The 22,376-nt window shown below is 37.1% G+C and overlaps 1 pseudogene; it reads right to left on the reverse strand.

The window, feature by feature from the left end:
• Window positions 1-2,723: 2,723 nt before the first annotated feature.
• Window positions 2,724-6,131, reverse strand: LOC143575761 (E3 ubiquitin-protein ligase KEG-like; annotated as a pseudogene).
• Window positions 6,132-22,376: the final 16,245 nt, after the last annotated feature.

Raw genomic sequence — 22,376 nt, forward strand, 5'->3', positions numbered from 1 at the left:
ACCGAGGCTATCATGTTTGACGTGCTCTGTTTTTGTCTTTTATGTGTATAATCGGTGAAGAAAATTAATTTAAAATGAAAGCTATGAAGGATGAGCATAAAGATCAGTTCATGTATTTTACATGAATTTCAAGTTACGTATATGTATTGTTGATGTATAACACCTATATGTAGTGTTGATGCATTGTGTATACGCAATGTTGATGTATTGCGTATACGCATTGCTAATGTGTTAGATTTTGCATATATAAATGGTGTACTTTACTGCATATTTATGTTATATTGCGTGTATGTAGTGTTAAAAGTTAGGATTATTCAAAAACATTTTTTGTATATAACATAATATGTAATAGTAACAGTATTACATATATGCAATACTCAATATTACATATATGCAATACTTAATCATGTATGACACATATGTAATGCTCATTGTTACACATATATAACAACATATATAACAACGTAATACTGTATATTATGATTATTATGATATTTCTCTTATTATTACATATATGTAATACTTGTAGCATTACGTATATGTAATACTGTTAGTATTACATATACGTGGTACTCTGTATAACACAATTTTTACCCTTTTGTATTATTCATATATCTTCTAATAATGTATTGATACATGACTAATCAATTAAACCATCAAATCACATGAATCAAACAAATTATGGTATTTCCTTGAGTAATGGCCGTTTTTAATCAAAAATCCTCAAATTCTGGCCGACTTTGACCTCGAATCACCTAATTCTGATAGTTTTTGACCTAGAATCCCCAAATTATATAATTACAGAGTCATTATTCCTTGTAGAACGTGCATATAGAGCAATATATAACCAGATTAATAGGAAAACGATGAAATTCAGTAACAACACATATGATTAAGGAAGATAAAAGTTTGAATTCCAAAATACCTTAAGATGTCGTGTTTAATTGTTGAAATCAACGATGAAGAGAAGATTAGCCGACTGTATTTGCATAACTACGAACGAATAGTGGATTGATATTCAATATCTTTGATGATTTAGGGTTCTTAATCTTCAAGTTGTAATGTTTCATGATATTTTGGTGTACCGATTCACAATTTGTTGAGTTGTTGAGAGAGTTTGTCGTATACAGGAAGGTTGCAATTGTTGTACACGAGAAGCCATGGTGTATTTGGGGTATTTTTACAAAAATAACCCTATACTTAAGAGTTCTCTAGTTCTCTCCATAAAATGGAGTTCTCTCATGATATTCTCCCTATTTATATATATATATATATATATATATATATATGATTGATTTCTTTTGAGAACCGCTTTGAGTTTTAAGAACTTGAACGAATTCAACGTAACAATTTTTTTTGAATTTTTTTTTACACGTGTAATACTTAAGTGTAAGTAATGTACAAAAAATTACAGTATTTTTTTACACACCAAATTGGCTTTTTACACATGTGTAACTTTTTTTTGAACGGCCAACTAAGTAACGCCGGGTACTTCGTACGCGGCCCTCATTGGCTAAAGGTAGCCCGAGCCGGCAATTAGTCCGGATGGACGAAGCCCCTAGCGGTCCACCTATTGAGGGATTCACCGGATAAAACCCGACCTCACGCCCGCCAAATGGCACGATAGCGATGAGCCGGTAAAACCGGGTGAGATCATGACTCGAACCCTGGAAAGCCAGGGTCATCCCTCATATCTCCCTTATAAATTGGTGATAGTGAGGTTCGAACCTCCTACCTCTCACTTATAAAGTGAGTGCTCTACCATTGAGCCACATCCAATTTATATACATGTGTAACTAACCTTTAAACTTGTGTAATCATCAAAAATATTTATTCTCTCTTCTGATTCATTTTTTAATTAAATTTAATCTTAGCCACATATTTCATAACATTTAATTAAATTTCGGCGTGTTTTATTTTTTTAAGGGTAAAAACCACTTCTTACACTTCTTAGGATAGTTTTACTTCTTATTTTAACCTTGCTCTATATATATATATACTAGAAGCGAACCCGCGTGATGCCGCGGTGACAACAGTTTACAACGTGATACCTGTTTCAGTTAGTTTATCAATCGATACTCGGTGACATTATCTAATAAATCATTAACAGGTTTGTGACCATGGGCCCGTGACTTCATAAAATGTTGATGTAAATCTAGGAGTCTCTTTATTCCTTTGGATAGAGGTACGGTGTGCCTACATCCCTCCCTCCCCAGACCCTACCTATAGCTTTGCTGTCGGTGGGATTTTACTGGACATGATTGATTGATTGATAGTTATTGCTAACTCATGAATTTCTCCTTTCATGATCCAAGTGTAGTTGTTTAAAGCACAAGATATTTATGTAAATATCAAATAACAAATGTGCCTTCATATAATCCAGTCTCCACCACCAAACAAATGGAATCAATTATACAACAAACCAAATACACCAGCAAGATAACATCTGAAACATAACAATAATATTATTCATAATACTTATGCTCAAATGAAGAAACTATAGTTATCCCTCATCGTTTTTAAAAAAGGAACATGCGCTTACTTCTTTCTTTATTTTTCAGCTCACTCTCCAACGTAACGCGTTAATCATCCACATCTGCATATTAATTAACCGATTATTTTAATAATATAATACAACCAATCTCGAAACCTTTAGAGCTGGTTATGAAATTCTTGATCAACTTACCCTTTATGATTTTTATTTCCATTGACAATTCCCATACCATTTAATAATCATTGTCTCTCCACCTTTCTCAACATTCGACAAATGCATAAGTATAGTTCCTACAATTATCAATCTTCGTGCTTTTATTCGTTCTGAACGATTGAATAGAATAGATGAAAAAAATATAAAAAAAAGGAAATTTTATGCACCAAGTGACCATAAATCACAAAATGCCCACTTACCATTTAAATGGTACCCTTGACCCATGACCTCCAGACTCATAATTCTTCCAACACTGTGATGTGTCTCACCGCCCCAAGCATACCTCGGCTCTGCAACCAACCGCTTTACGCAAATCCGGTCACCAATCTGCAGACACAATAATCCCATGTTAAACATGTATTTTTTAATAGAAGTGAAACGTATTATAGCAATGAGTATATATTATATTACCCTAAAGGGCTCAACGGGTTCAACTTCCTCGGGTTCACAATGCCATGGATGTGGAAGATAGCTGAGTTCTAATAATAAACTATTATCGGGTCTAATACAATATACAATGTCAATGCTTCCAGGTGTGACTGATCCTAAACCATGCTTAGCTGTAGTAAGAGCGGGCCGACCCGAACCCAATCGCCAACTTTGAATTCCTCAACCCGTTCCATTTCTGCAGGATCCGCCTTCCATCCTCTGGACGCTCCAGGAAACCCGACTCGTAAAATCCCGGCGTCATCAACACAAAGTACGGTTCCAATACTATCCCGTGACTGACCCCTCCAACCAAACCTGTCAAAATAATAAGTTCACGATTAACCATGATTATAAAATCAGTATTGTTACAAACTTACAATAATAACATGAACTTTTGTGATCAAACCTTGGCTCTCCGACATCCGGTTTGAGTTGCACGTGTTGACCACGATCCAATGGTATGACTTTCACAACTTCATTGGCAAGAACACGAGCTTCACCGGAACAAAATGATACAAACAGGTTATCTTTGTCAGGGACACTCTGAACAAAACCGACACTCGTGTGTATTGTACCTTGCCACCCGTATGTTGGAGTGACAACTGTACTTTTAAATTTAACCCAATCTCCTACTTGATATCTATAAACCATTTTAAAAAAGTTAAAAAGTAATCATACAGAAAACATTCAAGAATCTAAATAAACAAGCATATGAACTAACATTGTAGGGTATAAATGGACCCCTTTGTTAGCAAGTGCTTCCATCAAATCTTCTGAAATCCATTCCCGAGGGAGGGCCTCCAAGAAGTCACGCAGTGTCATGCCACTGTATCCACCAAATATGCATAAACATTACTGTTCAAAAATGAAAAATTAATGAAATTTATTACCTGTGATTCCTAACTTTTACAGCAGCCCCTGGATACTTAAGCATAACGATGATCCAATCAAGATTTTACGAATCATCTTTGCTGTATCAGCAGCTATATGGAAAGCATTGTTACCTTCATCGTTCTATAAACAAGCAGCACACGGTTTAGAGGCATAAAAACAATAATATGACAAATTTATGTAACTGAATTGTTGGGATACCTGCAAATTACAATTTGCTCCAGTGGATAAAAGCATTCCGACACATGATTTTGATCCTCTTGTCAACGCCACATGTAGCGGGTTGCATTGTGCACGTTCCGTATATTCACATCAACTCCAGCATAGAGAATAATCTATTCAAACAGTTAACTTTTTACATATCGCTATTGTATACGATTGCAAAAACTAATCTAATTTTTGTAAGAAATAATTATAAGGTTGTACGTTTACAAGTTACAGTTTTCAGGACTTTCGGTCCGTCTATTATAGAACGGGTCAGAATTGCCAGCTGACGTATAGCGTACCTTAACCAACTCAACATCATTAGTCATAGCAGCAGTATGCAAAGCGGTCCATCCATTCTGCGTATCTTGGGCCGTAGCATCAGCTCCAGCAGCAAGGAGTATCTGCACCAGTTCCCTACCACTTGCAATATAATTATATAAATCCTCTGCTTCTTGTTTACCGTAAGTATATACATATTTCAAGTAACTAACAATATATAAGCAATCTATCTAATAATATTAAATGCGACTAAAACTTACTCGCTTCATGATCTTTCTTTAAAGCAGCCGCCATACTTAACGCAGTGCCAATGGGGCTCGGTACGTCTATAGCATCACCGATTTCTTCAGAAGTTGCAACTTCAACCCATCTTGCAGACGGGACCCGGCTGCAAGAGCAAAGACAAGTGGCGGGTCCCCGTCTTTATCAAGAACGTCAACATTAGCCTCGGGATATTTTAAAATAGCCTCAACGAGTTCCGCACTGCCACGTCTGCACGCCAAGTGAAGGGCGGTTTGACCATCACTATTTTGTGCTTCGAGCAGAGAATGAAACTAGTTGCCATCGTTCTTTGATGAAGCCCTTTGTAGAAACTCACTGTATTAAAAGAAAATTTATAAATTACATAATAAAAATGTAATATAATTTATAAAGCAAAGACAATATGGCTACTGACCTCACACCAGAAACATTGCCTTAGCAGATCAATTTATGTAAAAGACTTTGGTAATCAGGACAACTTCTAAGTTAACTGAAGGAGAAGGCGGCAACCCGTTCGCTTTTGGTAGTACAGTTACATCACTGCATTTTTATGTTAAAACAAAGGGTAAATAAGAAATTTCATTTTACCTATCAGAAGCATTAAAATTTATTTATTGGACTTAAAATCTAACCCTAATAATACTTACTTATCTGGCTTGCAGGGGACCCGCGAGGTATTTCTTGTAGGTGTTGGAGAAATATTGCAGCATGGCACTAAAAGTCGGTCTTTTAGGTGCCTTGAACTGCAAGCAATCCCCGATCATTTTCCAAAGATCCCTCGGTATTCCAACACCTACTACACTTGCATATTGTGGAGGTTGTCTCTTCGCCTTTACAGCTGCCCGATATATTTCCTCAGCACTTAAACCAGCCCATCTACAATCGAATATCATTATTTTAGAAATCTCAAACGGGTTAAATCCAGAAACTTAAAATTATGAGTAATAATAATAATTATAATAATAAGAGAACAACCATACGGAACAGAACCGGTGCACATTTCAACCAAAGTACAGCCAAAGCTCCAAGCATCTGATTCTGGAGATATACCAAGCGCGTCATCCCAAAGAAAATTTAATGATTTCTTTTCAGGCTCCCATGCCTCGGGAGCCGTGTAATTCGGGCTTAGCATTGTGCAATCCATGCACGAATGACTTCTTGAAGAATCACACTCTGGGCGGGTTCTTCGACAAGAGGGCTTCTTTAGAATGGCGGAAAGCCCGTAATCAGAAACCACTGCACAACCGTCTTCATCCAAAAGAAGATTTGATGGTTTAAGATTCATACAAACCACACCTGCTGCGTGAAGCTCAGCAACTCCACGTGCAATATCTGCACCGTATCTATTGAAAAGGGAAAAAAATCATATAACTCCTCATTAAATCTTCGCATCCATAACTATGTTCACAGAAACTAATTCTAATTAGCAAGCTCACAGTGACTATTTAGGTACCCGAAATTGGTGTATTGCACTAATAAATACTTGTATTTTAGTAAAAATTATATATATATAATGGATTAAGGGGAGTAATTACCATATCATTATAAGAGTACCATAAGAATACACCCAACCTACAGTTTGGTGTAGCAGTTACACTCTCACATCAAATCAAATCCATCTCCCAACTCCGAATCCCAATAGTCACCTAAAGAAATCAACCAAAAGCAACATCAGTTACGTTATAAACTGACCTAATTATTAGACAGTTAATTGAGTGAATCATGATGAAATAATATCGGATTCCTCATGAAAACAACAGATACTTAAACCTCGAGGGAACTCTTTTGTTACTATTGAACAATATATGATTAAGAAAGAGATTACATGTACCGATTGTTGATTATAAACACGTCTGGCTAAACAATATGGCAGCCGATGGTCGGAAAACCACCAAAAACGTAAATAAGCCTAATATCACCAAAATAAATTCAAACGATGGTGGATCTGTATAGATTGACCATATAAATCATACTTGAAAAACAACGTTCTAGAATCATTTGAACCTTAGAACCACCCAAAAATCTTTAAACTAATTTGTACTTGATTTACGTGTGTGTGAGAGACAGAAAATTGAAGTTTTGAAAACCCTATTTGCTCTTGATTTAGGTGTGATTCACAGCTGCTTGAATTTTGAATAACCCAGACACGTATGTATACGCGGGATAGGTTGGTTTGAGAACATGTGAGTTAGAAAGTTGAATGAATTAATTGCAACATTTCGAGTTTTCGGTTTTTTTTTGTATTCGTCACCCGACCCGTTTTTTATTCGGGTAATTTATCAATAAAACATCGCATTTATTAGTACATTTGACTCAATTAAATAGATAATTTTATTATTAGTTTGAGTATTATATGATAATTGGTAAATAACAATGAGTTGTGTGCAAAATACACCCTTTAACTAACAATTTACCCACTCTTGCACCCACACCTAAAGACCAAGGACATTATTGCAATAAAAAAAATTCTTTTCCCTCCCGGTGCACAAATCGGTTTTTTTTAAAAAACCGGTTCGGTTAATAACCGGACCGTTTTTCTTGGCCTGGAAAAAAACCGGTTTTTAAATAACCGGACCGGTTTATTAACCGGTTTTTTTGGTGCAAAACTCGGACCGGTCTAACCGGTTAGGACCGGTTTAGAAACCGGTTAGAACCGGTTAATAACCGGTTTTTTTAATTAACCGGTTTTTTTTTTTTAAAATAACCGGTTAATAACCGGTTTTTTTCATAATAACCGGTTTTAAAATTAACCGGTTTTTTCCATAACCGTTCAGTAACCGGTTTTTTTCTCTAGAACTTGTAACCGATATACGAACCGGCGGTTACTAAACCGGTCAAACCGGTTTTTAAATAACCGGTTTTTGTAAAAAACCGGTTTTCGGTTTAAACCGTTGAACCGGTTCACCAACCGGTTTTTTTGCCCATCTCTACTCTCCTGTTGGCATCCATCAACCCCCCCCTCCCCCACCCCCTCTTATTTCTTCAACCGTAATTCACGGGCTAAATCACGTAATTGCCGTAACCAAATCAGTTATTAACAAAAATCGCATCCCACCGACATCTTAATCTTGGAAAATCGCATCAAATGACAACTAACTGATTCGTTTTAAAAACCTTAACGAATCGCGACCAAATCGTTCCTAAAACACTATATAAACTTGTTTATAATGCAATTCACCTTGACCAAATCGTTCCTGAAACACTAAACCCTAACTCGATTTCAACATATTAAGTCGACGAGTTCAGCTTTGATATCAAGCTCATACCCGAAACCTTAAAACACTGTCCACACCCAATTCGTGATTATACAAAGTAACTGAAACATGCTTTCAGTTCGTTTTTTTATCCAATAGAAATAACCCCAAATCAATTTCATTCAACAATAATCAATTAACCTAGTGTTAATTTCTAGGGTTTATATTAGTGAAGAACATGAATTGGGTTTTTGTATATAATTAATTGTTTTCAAGTTATAAACGAGTTAGATACCTGCTTCATTGGTAGGTGCATGTTTGTTAACTCACTTGAGCCGGTCTGGAGGAGCGGGTTAGAGTCCTCCCAGGCTCCATTTTGGGTTTTTTATTTTGTTCTTTTCTTTTTAGCTAATTTTGTCATTATTTCGTGTTTAAACCTTTTATTTGTTTATTAAAAAGTAATACTCATCCAATAATAATAATAACAATAATAATAATAATAACAATAATATTTTAATTCACCCTAATACTTAAAACCCGATCGAATCCCAAATTTCGTTACAAGTCTTGTTAATATTTCGTTTATAATTAATTAATATTATATTTAACAATTAGGAATCCTTGTTGGCATATCTTGAGGAGCTTAATCATTTTCTCATTTTTGTCTCATCCACATTAATTCACTTGATAAAGTGAGTAATTCACATCCCCCCTTTTTACCGTTTTATGTTATGGGGGCGTTATGTGTTCACAAATAGTTTATCATTTTACTACAATTTCATCATATGCGTTTATATTATATTGCTCATTTAGTTATACGTGCGAATTTGACTATGTGTTTATTTTTGAGTTATGGTTGTTGGTATCCCATCCTCATCCTCATCCTCATCCTCATCCTTATTAGTATGGTCATACGCTGCTGGAGTACTCAGCCCGTTTGGGATAAGAGAAATGACCCTTTTTATTTATTATTGTTATGCTAGCTGTTGTAATTCGTATTCATCGTAAGGAATTGTCATTTTCAATAGTATATATAAATATATATACAAAAATTGTGATTACTTGCTAAATTTTATATTGACAAATATATATTTTTTCACACATGAAACAGGCAGCTATATTGGATGAAAAAATAGAACAAAGAAAAGATTGATACCTTAGGTTGCATGGCGAATAAAGATGGATTTTGTTTCAATTGTTTAATTTTTGATGTTATTTCCGTTAAGACAATGTTTATGTTTTTGTGTACTTGATTGCTATATGGAATTAAATAATTTAGATATTGACACATGTAACTATTTTAGTGTCTTTTGAGTTATGATACAATATTGTCGCGCCCCGACATGTTATGCCGTAGGTTGGGGTTTGACGGATGGGTATTAGAGCCGAAAGCAATAAGATATGTGGTTAGACGTAACGACCTAGTAGCTTGCTTATGGTTCCTATACGTGCACCCTATTTGTTTAAAATTTTTACATAGCTTAACATATTTAAATTGTTATCATATAAAATTGTACACAAAAGCACACACTTATTCCGAGGCTATACCTCACTCTCAAAAACTATTTTCAAAACTCTAGTACGATTTTTAATCGGGAATTTTCATAAGAAATCCAACATTTTTATTCCCCTCTCTTTGAGGATGATTCTGGGACGGATATGTAGTAAATGCAAGGGGGCATACTTGTTCACTAAACCCTTGAAACCAAGGCCTGCGAGCCAAAAGAAGTGCAATGTTCACAAATCTTAATCAACCGCGAGGCCCGGTTACCTTAATGGAGTGTTTAGTTAGGGTGTGGAACTTATAAAGCCAAAGCATATCACACCAAACGTACCCGAATCTACTACCCTCATTGTATCAAACATGGTCACGTGAAGATCACACCCTTAATTTATAACCGAATTCACGGTGATTCGTGGCTAAACTCGGTTTTTCCGTATTGTGTTTTAGTTGAATAGATGGGTGAAGTATGTAAATACGGGGTGATTCGTGAATTACTTCAACCGTCTACCTCGACACCCCTCAAATTCGATTTTGATTGATTTTGTTTATTTGGCGTTCGATATTTTTCATTTGTTGGAAGGACCCATGGTGGTTCATGAAGCCCTAACCAACAAATGAACCCATATATCTCATTTTAAGTTATGTTATTATTATATTTTTTTCTCATAATGTTATAGATGATAAAATTTTATATAATCAAGTGATGAAATTCTCAATCTCAACCGCAGTCTCAACCTCAAGTTATTTATAAAATTCACAAGTATAAACTTATGCAAACTCATATATTCACAACAATTACCCGAGTCACATGAAATTGTACACATGATATAATCGCAATATGACTTCCTGCCTCATCAATCGTAACCGTCGCACCGACAACTCTGGCCGTAGCTTGTCATCCGCATCGCGAAAGGAATCATGGAATCCCTCCAAACAATCATCTCTCAACTCCAAACCTTGAATGTTGCTGCCACACACGTGAATCAAAACCCAACTGCTTCTCCTTCAAGCAATTCACAAGTACAAACCTGTCACACCCCGAAATCGTTAATTTAAACAGCGGAAGTCTTAATTTCCTAATTTGGGCGGTGATAGATGCTGCTCAGCCAATCATATTCAAACAGTACAAAGAAAAGTTGGACTACTATTAAAATCAAAGTTTTACACACATTTATACATTATTCAAATCAAACTAGTCCAACACTTTGACCATTCAAAGCAAATTTTCACTTTTCCCGACTTTCCTCACGAAGCTTATATTCTGGCATTTTCCTGAAAGACATGTTAAAACCTTTAACAAAACAAAGGTTGGTGAGTTCTCAAAATTCAAAACCATATTTTGAAACCATTTGTTACAAAATATGAATATTCCTCTTCGTACAATTACGAAGGTAATCCATTAATTAAACTTATCCAGAGATTCAAAATCAACATTTTATTTACATTAACAATTATGTTAGTCATAAGTTTACAAGAAATATGACAACATGCAAAGAAATTAAACCTATAACCTGACACATACCAAACTCAAAATATTTGACCCCAACATTTAACCTGAGCGACTGGTCGGCAGGTAGGGCGTCACCTCGATAGATCTATCAATATTTCTACGTACTAGACCAAGGTTAATGGTTATAACGACCGTGCGGTTGTTTCTTCAGCTTTGTTTTCATACAATTTTTTAGGCGGTTATTTTCTCACCTAAGTATTTCACGCCAGTCTAATTTAACCCGTTCCATTTAATATAATTGTAAAATAAATTGATATTAAAGTAACATGTCTTCCCCCTGATATGGTTTAAAATATACATGTTATTATATAAATATTTCCTACATTTTCTAGTATTTTGAGCCAGTTTTTATTGAATATATTTTTATTTGGCTCATAATTGGATTTTAGAGATTAAATTTTTAAATGAGCTAAATTAAAGTATTTATGCTAAACTTGAGACCACAATGGCATCAAAATAATAATTGGTGGAATAAATGGTCACATATTTTGTGGAGTTTCATGTTCAGATGCCTATTAAAATATAAAATTCCACGTTAACCATGCTTTAGTTACTTATGAGTTTTATTTTTTACAAAGTGTAGGAGAGCTCGTTGAAATATGTCAAATGGGCTGATGGTTGGTGGGCCCACAAGAAAATAAAAAGAGAAAATGGATTCCAAGGCTAAGCAAATAAACAAAAGAAGAAAGAGAATTGGGCCTATGAAATTAAACTTGTTGGTGGAGTTTGGAGTGAGACTCAAGTTTTGTTTATTAAAAACCCTACCATAAGAAATATATTTATATAATATATAGAGAGAGCGGCAGAGACGAGAGAAAGATATATAATATATAGAGAGGGGTTCGAGGGTTTTGTATGGTGGCGTAGAGAGAGGAGGTCAAAAAGAAGAAGTTATATTATTATTTTGAAGAGTGAGACAAATAGAGAGACAACAGCAACAGTGCACATCACGTGCGACTACTGTTTTGTTTTGGTTTTGTCAAAGCACCACAATTTAATTGGTGGTTCTTGGTTTTTTTTGTGAAGTTCACGTGGAAACCAAAAAAAAGAGAGAAAGCAAAAAAAAGAGAAGTCAACCTTTTGAAGTAAACAAATCCCATCAAGAATTGAAGGTAGTGTACGCTACTGTGTAAAACAAAGCATAAAGCAATTGGCAAGAGGTTCGAAACTATTATTATTAGTTATATATATTGCTTTATAATTATTGTCATGAAGTCATTTATTTTTGTTTCACACTTTATTATGAGTAGCTAAATACTTTATACTACCTAGGTTTTGGGTGAGTACTAGTTTATATTAATGGTTTGACGAACTATTATTTGAATTTGGTTGATTTAGTATTATGGTAAAGTTTTTTTATTGGTTTGGTCATGATATTGTTGCGTAATAGAATCTAGTTTATTGCTTTAATATTTATTCCACTTGTGTTTAATATTTTTTTTTGGAGATTGTTAAGCGCTTGATTAGGTTGACTACTTTGTGTTTTCAATTTGTTTACGGTTTATGGTCAAAAAAATCGTAGGAATAAGTATTGAAAGTGGTTTAGATTTTATTATTCTTTCACTAGAGAGGCCGGGAGGCAATTTAGTGTTGTGTCATCTTTGTCTTTTACGGGTTTGGGTAATAATTGCATGGGAGTGAGTTATCCTAGGTCCCTTAGATTATTGTGATACAAGTTGTGTTCAAGTTAATTAAAAGTACCCCCTTTATATTAATATATATTGTACCCGAAGAGGCCGGGAGGTGATTTGGGTTTTGGGGTACCATAGTATTATTAGGTAAGGTGAGACTGGGAGGTGATCCAACCTTTTAACAATTGAGCTTCGCATGTCATTAGAGTTCTATGGTGTCGTTGGTGAGGCCGGGAGGCGATCTAGCATATTTTAGTGATCTTTAGTGTCATATTTTTTTAAGATATTGTTTTTCAACCAAGTCAAGTTCGTTAGCTATTAAGTTTAACTAGTAGGATTCCATTACCTAGGTAGTCGTTTCTCGCATATTAGTAAAACCCATTTTTTTTATAAAGTTTTATTTTTAGTTTAAATTTTAATTAGTTAAGTTTTATTAGTTTAATTAATATAAAAAAATTCTAAAAAATCAAAAGAAAGTCTAGGTTAGTAATCTTTTAGGTTTAATAATTAGAGTTTACCCATAGTGTCCTAGGTTCGATATCCGTTCTTACTTGCTAACTACATTGCGACCGGTACACTTGCCGATTGTGTGTTTTTTAGGTGAATTCGGTAAAACTTGGTTTTTAATATTATATACGCTTGTCACACATCAAGTTTTTGACGCCGTTGCCAGGGACACTGGCAAATTCTTTGTTTAAACCGAGTTGATTATCTGATCTATTTATTTGTTTTTTTAGTTAGTTGTTATTTTTCCTTTAGGTGCCTTTACTTGCTATTTGTGCCTTTAGGTTTAGTTTTTCCTTAAAAAAAATATTAAAAAATTAAAAATAAAAAAATTAATAAAAAATAATCTTTATTTCAGTTTATGCATAATACCCATTCTCAAGGCCCACCTTTATTCACTGCATCAAAAGAGCCCGAGAGAGAGTTTCAAGAGCGACTTAAGGAGACTACAAGTAGCGAGAGCGATTCACCCGACATCCAGGTTAGCGTCTCCACTCCTAGAATAGAAATGGGCGACGCCATTCCACCATCGAGACAAACCGTTCATGCTAGAGCCAACGATGGCATCGTGGGAGCCCGATCTGCAATTGTCCGACCTGCTGCGACTAATAACCAAAAATGGAAAATTCCCTCTCACGTCATGAATTCTATCACTAATTCTGCTCAGTTCCACGGCTTGGATGACGAAGATGCTCCGGGACACCTGTCCCGATTCGTGCGGATCTGCGAAACTTTTAATATTAATAATATCTCATCCGACGTCATTCATCTTAAGTTATTCCCGTTCTCACTTTCTGGTTGTGCTGCTACATGGTTTGACTCTCTTCCAAACGCCTCAATCGCCACATGGGCCGACTTGCAATCCAAGTTCCTTAGGAAGTATTTCTTTCCATCGAAGGCCGGACGTCTACGCGAGCAAATCCGTTCTTTTCATATGGACTCCGATGAGTCCTATTATTCTGCGTGGGAGAGTTTCCAAACTCTTATAAGCTGTTGTCCTCAGCATGGCTTAAACGATTGGGCTGTGGTTGAAAAATTCTATAACGGTCTTACTCCCGAAACCCAACAGCGGTTCAATACCGCCGCCGGAGGAAACATGCTCGATAAACTCACCATAGAGGAGGCTGAAGAAATGTTTGAGAGCATTGCATTAGGGGTTCAACATACACCGAGTAGAAGGTCCGTCTCGGCTGCCAAGGCCGCAGCCATCTCAGCATCACGTGGAGTGCATCATGTTGATCAGAATACGAGTGTGTCGGCAGATGTGGAGGCACTGAAGAGGGAAATTAAAGAGCTTAAGTTGCAAGATCGTAGGTGCGAGATATGTCGTGGAAATCACGAGACAGCCGATTGTCCTGTTGATTCTCAGGAGGAGGTAGATTTTCTTGCTAATCAAAACCGTACAATTCTAACTCTAATTGGCGGGCAGGTAACACCGGTTATTAGCAACACCAGAATCTGTTCCAAGAACCCGCCCCCGAACCTGCTCCTGTATCAAATAGTACTTCTAAGATCGAGGAGATGTTGGCTAACCAATCTCAATTGTTACATCAGCTCTTACAAAATGATGCCAACACCAAATTCACTCTTTTGCAGCATGAGACGTTTATGAAGGGACAACAGGTCGCATTTCAGAATCTCGAGGCTAAGTTTGGTGAGTTGTCCGAAAAGATTGATCAACGACCCTCGGGGAGTCTTCCAAGTAACACCGTCTCTAATCCCGGTCCCACCTATTCTAAACCATTTCAAAATGCTCAGACCAAGGCAGTGACTACCCGAAGTGGGAGAGGGGTCGTTAGAGATACACCAAGTGAAGAGGAAGTTGACGAGGAGTTGGAGATGGAGACACCGCCTGATAAGGTGAACCAGAGGCGAGGCCCAGCAAGTACCTCACGGTCAGGCGATGCATCAGTTGAGAAGGAGAAGCAGGTTGAGCAGGAACCGGTGCGCGTCTATAAGCCAAAACCGCCATATCCCGGTCATCAAGTGAAGAAGAATGATTCGGAGCAGTACTCTAGGTTTCTCGACATGCTTAAGAAGCTCCATGTGAACATTCCGTTTATTGAAGCTCTCGCGAACATGCCAAAACACGCCAAGTTTCTTAAAGATTTGCTCACTAATAAAAAGAAACTTGAGGAGCCTTCGACTGTTACTCTTAGTGAGGAGTGTTCTGCCGCCGTACAGAACAAACTTCCTAGGAAGATGACAGATCCGGGAAGCTTTACCATTCCTTGCTTGATTGGTAATATTCATGTTAGCAATGCTTTGGCCGACCTCGGTGCAAGCATTAACCTCATGCACTATTCTGTGTTTGCCAAACTTAACGTGAGAGAGCTGCTTCCCACCCGAATGAGTATCCAGCTGGCAGACCGATCCGTTAAATTCCCAAGGGGCATTGTGGAGAACATGTTGGTGCAGGTGGACAAATTCATCTTTCCGGTCGACTTTGTCATTCTCGATATGGATGAGGACTCGAACGTCCCGCTCATCCTCGGCCGTCCATTCTTAGCCACCGCACGCGCTCTCATCGATGTTGCCGATGGCAAATTGACTCTTCGAGTTCATGATGACACGGTCACATTCGACGTGCAGAAATCCATGAGGCATACTCAGCAGCATGATGACACTCTCTACTTCATCGACACTTTCATGATGCATGTAGGTGACTTTCTTACGAAGGTCTGCCAGAGAGACACGTACGACACCCAGATCATCGATGTGGAAAATCAGTCATTCGAGATGACAGAATTTGATTTTGAGTTGCAGAAGAAGGAGGATGAGCAGTTACCTGAGGTAGGAGGACACGAGCCGATCATGAGTTCCCAAATATTTTCTAATGTCCTTGCGGTTGAAGAGCGAGAGTTTCCGATTGAAAAACCATCTGTTGAGAACCCCCCATCTTTAGAGCTAAAAGATTTACCATCTCACTTCGAGTATGTGTTTTTAGAGGAGGGGTCTCAACTTCCCGTCATCATCTCTTCGAGTTTGGAGACGGAGGAGAAGGAAAAGTTGATGGTTGTTCTGAAATCTCATAAGCATGCCATCGCATGGAAGTTTATGGATATCAAAGGTATAAACCCGTCATTTTGCATGCATAAAATCTTTATGGAAGACGAGTTTAAACTCGTGGTTCAGCCACAGAGGAGGCTTAACCCAAACATGCAGGAGGTTGTTAAGAAGGAGGTTATTAAGTTGCTCGATGCTGGTTTAATATATCCGATCTCTAACTCCGCGTGGGTTAATCCAGTCCAGGTGGTCCCTAAAAAGGGCGGTATGACAGTTATCACGAATGAAAAGAATGAGCTCATACCGACACGGACTTTCACAGGGTGGCGAGTTTGCATCGACTACCGCAGACTTAACGAGGCCACACGAAAGGACCACTTCCCGCTTCCATTCATTGATCAGATGCTTGAGCGTTTGTCGGGACAACAGTTCTACTGTTTTCTTGACGGCTTTTCCGGTTATTTCCAGATCCCCATCGCCCCGGATGATCAGGAGAAGACCACATTTACATGTCCATTTGGCACATTCGCGTACCGATGCATGCCATTCAGATTATGTAACGCTCCAGCCACATTTCAGCGGTGCATGGTGGCCATTTTTCATGAGTTAATCGAGGATTCCATGGAAGTATTTATGGATGATTTTTCTGTCTTTGGGAATTCCTTCGATGATTGTTTGCGTAACTTAATTCGAGTGCTCGCTAGATGTGAAGAGACGAACCATATGCTTAATTGGGAGAAATGTCACTTTATGGTTCGTGAGGGTATTGTTTTAGGTCATAAGATTTCTAGTGCGGGGATTGAGGTAGATAGAGATAAGGTGGACACCATTTCCAAACTTCCACCGCCCACTTCCGTGAAGTCTATTCGTAGTTTCTTAGGTCATGCGGGATTCTACCGCCGATTTATTAAAAATTTCTCGAAAATCTCTCGTCCGATGACCCAGCTTCTAGAAAAAGATAGGCCGTTCAATTTTAGTGAGGAGTTTTTGAGGGCCTTTGAGTTGATTAAAGAGAGGTTAGTGAGTGCTCCTATTCTTTTTGCTCCCGATTGGACTCTTCCATTTGAGATCATGTGTGATGCGAGCGATTTTGCTGTTGGAGCCGTGTTAGGGCAGCGTCGAGAGAAACATTTTCATCCCATCTATTACGCTAGCAAAACCCTTAACGATGCTCAGGAGAATTATACCACAACAGAGAAGGAGCTTCTTGCGGTTGTTTTCGCGTGCGATAAATTCCGTTCTTATCTCGTGCTTTCTAAGACTATCATTTTCTCTGATCATGCGGCTCAGCGTTACTTGTTCGCTAAGAAAGATGCGAAGCCTCGACTCCTTCGTTGGATACTTTTGCTTCAGGAGTTCGATTTAGAAATTAAAGATAAGAGAGGAGCTGAAAATGTTGCCGCCGACCATTTATCACGACTAGAAAATTCTGACATGGACAAGACTCAGGAACATGGAATTGGTGATGATTTCCCGGGTGAGACTCTATTGTATGTAAAGGCGAGTGATGAGGGGTTTCCATGGTTTGATGATCTTGCTAATTATTTATCCTCTGGTGAGTTAGTGCCCGGACTAACATATCAGCAAAAGAAGAAGTTCTTTGCAGATATCAAGTTCTACATTTGGGTGGATCCGTACTTATTCCGTATTGCCTCGGATCAGGTGATTCGAAGATGTGTTTTTGGTGATGAAGCTTGTAGTATTCTTTGACATTTTCATGAAGGCCCGACTGGGGGTCATTTTGGTGCGACTTATATCGCCAAACGCGTGTTTGATGTGGGATTCTATTGGCCGACTATTTTTCATGATGCGCATGAGTTTGTTCGTTCGTGTGACGCGTGTCAGAGAGCCGGTAACATCTCATCCCGAAATGAGATGCCCCAAAACCCCATCCAGGTGGTTGAGATCTTAGATATATGGGGCATTGATTTTATGGGTCCGTTTCCTATGTCTAGAGGAAACAGATACATCCTCGTTGCTGTCGACTACATTTCAAAATGGGTGGAGGCTCAAGCCTTACCTAGAAATGACGCGCGAGTTGTAGTGGGATTCCTTCGAAAACTCTTTGCTCGATTCGGTACTCCTCAGGCCCTGATCAGTGATCGGGGTACCCACTTTTGTAATGCTCAGATGGATAAGGTTCTGAAACGTTATGGGGTCACCCATCGACTTTCTACGGCCTACCATCCTCAAACTAGCGATCAAGTGGAAAACACCAATCGTGGTATTAAGAGTATCTTAGAGAAAACAGTAGGAAACAGTCGCGGTGACTGGGCTGAAAAACTAGATGATGCACTCTGGGCCTTCCGTACTGCATTCAAAACGCTTATCGGGACCACTCCCTTTTGGCTAGTTTATGGAAAGGCGTGTCATCTCCCCGTTGAGTTAGAACATCGTGCGTATTGGGCTTTAAGAGCCGTAAATCTTGATTTATCTGCGGCGGGAAAGAGTCGATTTCTTCAAATTCACGAGGTTGAGGAGTTACAGAATGAGGCGTATGAAAGAAGTTGGGGGTATAAGGAGCGGACAAAGGAACGTCATGATAAACATATTAAGGGTCCCAAAGAGTTTAAGTGTGGGGATAAGGTGCTTCTGTATAATTCCCGGTTGAAGTTGTTTCCGGGTAAATTGAAATCCCGATGGGCTGGCCCGTTCGTTGTGAAGGAGGCATTCCCGTATGGAACGGTTGAGATAGAGGCTGATGATGGACATTCTTGGAAAGTGAATGGGCAAAGACTGAAGGATTATGTTGGAGGTCCACTTGGTGATCGCGAGGAGGAGGCGATCTACCTTGATCCGCCTGGAGAGTAGAGGAGGAGAGCACACTCGGGACTTTGCCCGAGTTGTATAGTTTGTACAAAACTTAGTTGCATTATTTTCTTTTATTTTTATTTTCTTTATTTTATTTTTCTTTGAGACTGTTTTAGTCCTTAGAGTCTGTTTGATGTCTGCTTTGGGTTGTTTTGAGTTTTATTTTGCAGGATTGGATTTTCTTGTTCGTACTCAATCGCCATTCAGACGATGATTTTTCTGAGCCTATCATATTGTAGAGGACACCCGGAAGCTGGGGTCGCGAAAGAAATGCTATACGGTCGCCTTGGAACGAGACTTTTGAAGATAACTGCATTATTATCAGGGGAGTCTGTTCCAATTTATAGCTTTATTTGCTTACATTTTTTATTCTGCTTTGTTTTCTGTCCTTTTCTATTCCTACATTGGGGGCAATGTAGATTTTAAGTGTGGGGATGGGAACTGACGTTTTCTTTACGTTTTCTTTTGGTTAAAAAAAAGTTAAAAAAATAAAAAATAAAAAAAAATTAAATAAAAAAAAAGTTTCAAATTTTATTAAAAAAACAAAAAAAAAATGGTTAAATAAATTGTTTAAAAAAATGTCCCGAAATTTTAACGAAAGTTTTTGCAAATAATGGAAAATGATAGAAAAATTTAAGATTGGTTTTTAAAACTACTATTATATATGAGATTAAATAAAAGAAAACGCACTAAACTTGGGATGTGTCGGTAGGCCCAACTAGCTTTGATAATCCCCTTTAGCAGTTTTTATACATATAATAAATTGAAAAACGGTGATACCGAATTTCGATGCCTAGGGAGGATTACCATAATCTAAAAACTTTGAGATGATAAGAATTAAATACACTCAAACCAGCACACACCACATGTCCATCTTTTTACAAGCTTAGAAATAGTTATATATTTTAGGGTGATATAAAAGATTGAGAAATAAAAAAGAAAAAAAAAGAAAAAAAAAGTATGCTTTGAAAGTTTGTTATCTATTGTATTATCCAAAGTTGTTCAAGAAAAGCAAAATGCTTGTGAAGAAAGTTATGTATTGTAAAATGCCAAAGAAGCATTATTTAAAGTTAGTAAAAGAGCCCAAAGATGCACATACTAGACGGGACTTAGAGTTTACGTGTTACCTTGGGGATGGTGACTCTGAGGATACACTATTGGGGCTCGAAGGTTCTTAGTCAATAAATAAAGTTTTAGGTTTATAGGACAAAGTCCAATAATATTTAGGAATAGTTCGTACGACCTCCACAAGACCATTCACCCATCCAAGTTTCACCGAGTGCATCTAATTAGTACCATCAACGAGTACTTGGCTTATGGTGATTTGTCAAACCAGTCTGCTTTGACTCTAGTCTTTTCTAGCTTTCTTTGTCAGAGATGGGTAGGTGTAGCCGTGATTTTTGAAATTAAAGCGCTTAATGCAATTAGGGGCTTGATAGGCTGGCTGGGTTTAAGTGGACAACAATATCGGCAATCACGGTTTTTACGTTTATCGGTGCTTAAAAGATAACCTATATGTTTCGAATACTAGTCTTGAATTCTGATTCCATTGCAATATATATATTTTTCGGGGACGAAAAAGATTTAAGTGTGGGGATATTTGATATGGTTTAAAATATACATGTTATTATATAGATATTTCATACATTTTCTAGTATTTTGAGCCAGTTTTTATTGAATATATTTTTATTTGGCTCATAATTGGATTTTAGAGATTAAATTTTTAAATGAGCTAAACTAAAGTATTTATGCTAAACTTGAGACCACAATGACATTAAAATAATAATTGGTGGAATAAATGGCCACATATTTTGTGGAGTTTCATGTTCAGATGCCTATTAAAATATAAAATTCCACGTTAACCATGCTTCAGTTACTTATGAGTTTTATTTTTTACAAAGTGCAGGAGAGCTCGTTGAAATATGTCAAATGGGCTGATGGTTGGTGGGCCCACAAGAAAATAAAAAGAGAAAATGGATTCCAAGGCTAAGCAAATAAACAAAAAGAGAAAGAGAATTGAGCCTATGAAATTAAACTTGTTGGTGGAGTTTAGAGTGGGGCTCAAGTTTTGTTTATTAAAAACCCTAACACAAAAAATATATTTATATAATATATAGAGAGAGCGGCAGAGACGAGAGAAAGATATATAATATATAGAGAGGGGTTCGAGGGTTTTGTATGGTGGCGTAGAGAGAGGAGGTCAAAAAGAAGAAGTTATATTATTATTTTGAAGAGTGAGACAAATAGAGAGACAGCAACAACAGTGCACATCACGTGCGGCTACTGTTTTGTTTTGGTTTTGTCAAAGCACCACAATTTAATTGGTGGTTCTTTGTTTTTTTTGTTAAGTTCACGTGGAAACTAAAAAAAAGAGAGAAAGCAAAAAAAAGAAAAGTCAACCTTTTGAAGTAAACAAATCTCATCAAGAATTGAAGGTAGTGTACGCTACTATGTAAAACAAAGCATAAGACAATTGGCAAGAGGTTCGAAACTATTATTATTAGTTATATATATTGCTTTATAGTTATTGTCATGAACTCATTTATTTTTGTTTCACACTTTATTATGAGTAGCTAAATACTTTATACTACCTAGGTTTTGGGTGAGTACTAGTTTATATTAATGGTTTGACGAACTATTATTTGAATTTGGTTGATTTAGTATTATGGTAAAGTTTTTTTATTGGTTTGGTCATGATATTGTTGCGTAATAGAATCTAGTTTATTGCTTTAATATTTATTCCACTTGTGTTTAATATTTTTTTTTGGAGATTGTTAGGCGCTTGATTAGGTTGACTACTTTGTGTTTTCAATTTGTTTGCAGTTTATGGTCGAAAAAATCGTAGGAATAAGTATTGAAAGTGGTTTAGATTTTATTGTTCTTTCACTAGAGAGGCCGGGAGGCAATTTAGTGTTGTGTCATCTTTGTCTTTTGCGGGTTTGGGTAATAATTGCACGGGAGTGAGTAATCATAGGTCCCTTAGATTATTGTGATACAAGTTGTGTTCAAGGTAATTAAAAATACCCCCTTTATATTAATATATATTGTATCCGAAGAGGCCGGGAGGTGATTTGGGTTTTGGGGTACCATAGTATTATTAGGTAAGGTGAGACTGGGAGGTGATCCAACCTTTTAACAATTGAGCTTCACATGTCATTAGAGTTCTATGGTGTCGTTGGTGAGGCCGGGAGACGATCTAGCATATTTTAGTGATCTTTAGTGTCATATTTTTTAAGATATTGTTTTTCAACCAAGTCAAGTTCGTTAGCTATTAAGTTTAACTAGTAGGATTCCATTACCTAGGTAGTCGTTTCTCGCATATTAGTAAAACCCATTTTTTTATAAAGTTTTATTTTTAGTTTAAATTTTAATTAGTTAAGTTTTATTAGTTTAATTAATATAAAAAAATTCTAAAAAATCAAAAGAAAGTCTAGGTTAGTAA

This window comes from Bidens hawaiensis, unplaced genomic scaffold (assembly GCF_021521415.1).
Source record: "Bidens hawaiensis isolate Kalapana, Puna unplaced genomic scaffold, B.hawaiensis_p1.1 tig00027669_1, whole genome shotgun sequence".
NCBI lineage: Eukaryota > Viridiplantae > Streptophyta > Magnoliopsida > Asterales > Asteraceae > Bidens > Bidens hawaiensis.